The sequence below is a fragment of the Mus pahari genome, chromosome 19 (genome assembly GCF_900095145.1).
Source record: "Mus pahari chromosome 19, PAHARI_EIJ_v1.1, whole genome shotgun sequence".
Taxonomy (NCBI): domain Eukaryota; kingdom Metazoa; phylum Chordata; class Mammalia; order Rodentia; family Muridae; genus Mus; species Mus pahari.
Window position 1 is genome coordinate 2,059,156 of NC_034608.1, and position 1,245 is coordinate 2,060,400.

Sequence of the window (1,245 nt, forward strand, 5' to 3'; positions counted from 1 at the left end):
CTACAAGTGTTTTGCTTGCGTGAATGTTTGGGTAGCATGCTTCAGATCTTCTGGTTCTGGAGTTAGAGACTGCTATGAACTGCCATGTGGGTGCTAAGACTGACTCTTAGGTTTGGTATTTTAGTTTCTTTTTTTCTTTTTGCTTTTTTTTTTTTTTTTTTTTTTTTTTTTTAAGATCGGGTTTCTCTGTGTAGCCCTGGCTGTCCAGGAACTCATTCTTTAGACCAGGATGGCTTTGAACTCAGCTATCTGCCTGCCTTTGCCTTCTGAGTGCTGGGGTTAAAGGTGTTCCCCACCATTGCTCAGCACACAGCTCTTGGCCACTGAACATTTATTTCTCCAGTCCCCACACATATTTGTTGTTGTTTTGTTTTATATTTTTCATCAGCCATGCTTTGTCTTACATTAGGCCTCTGAGCTACCCAGTCTCTGATTCTTGGGCATCCAGGCAGTATCGGGCATTGGCTCCTTCTCATGGAGTGGATTTCAAGTTAAAGCCAGACACTGCCAGTCCACTCCCACAAGTTCTGCACCGCCACTGCCCTAGCACATCTTTTGGGCAGTACAGATTATAGGTTGAGGGTTTTGTGACTGAGTTGGTGTCCAGGTTTCTCTTTCTGTAGTTTGTAGAGGCTATTAAATAGAGATGAAAGCTCCATGCAGGCACCAGCTTGACCTCTATGTTTAAATGAGCTGTGTGGATGTTGCCCTTGGCAACAGTGCCCCAGTATCAGTTTTCAGAGAGCCACCTTCTGTTCTAGCATCAGTCTGGGTTGTTTAGGGATCTCCATTGGATTCCCCTGCCCCACCCCAGCCAACAACTCAACCCAATGGACCCAGCCCCACCACTAGAAGCCTTGTCTGGGCACAAAACATGGCAAGTTAAGACTCTGTGTCCTCCGTTACTATGAGTATTCACTAGGTCATCCTCAGAGACTCCAGGAAGTTTCCACTGCACTAGGTCAGCTCCCATACTCCCCAATTCTAGCTGCCCCTCCCCCACTCTCTCTCCCAATCCCAACCCCCATGCCCCAGGCCATTCACAAAATCCATTCTATTTTTCCTTCCCAGAATGATCCATGTATCCTCAGAGTCCTCCTCTGTATTGAACCTCTCTGGATCTGTGGAGTATAGCTTGATTATCATTTACTTAACAGCTTAATGATCATTTATAAGTGAGTGCATGCCATATTTGTCTTTCTAGTGGCATCCATTTGTCTGAAAATTTTAAGATATCATTTTAAA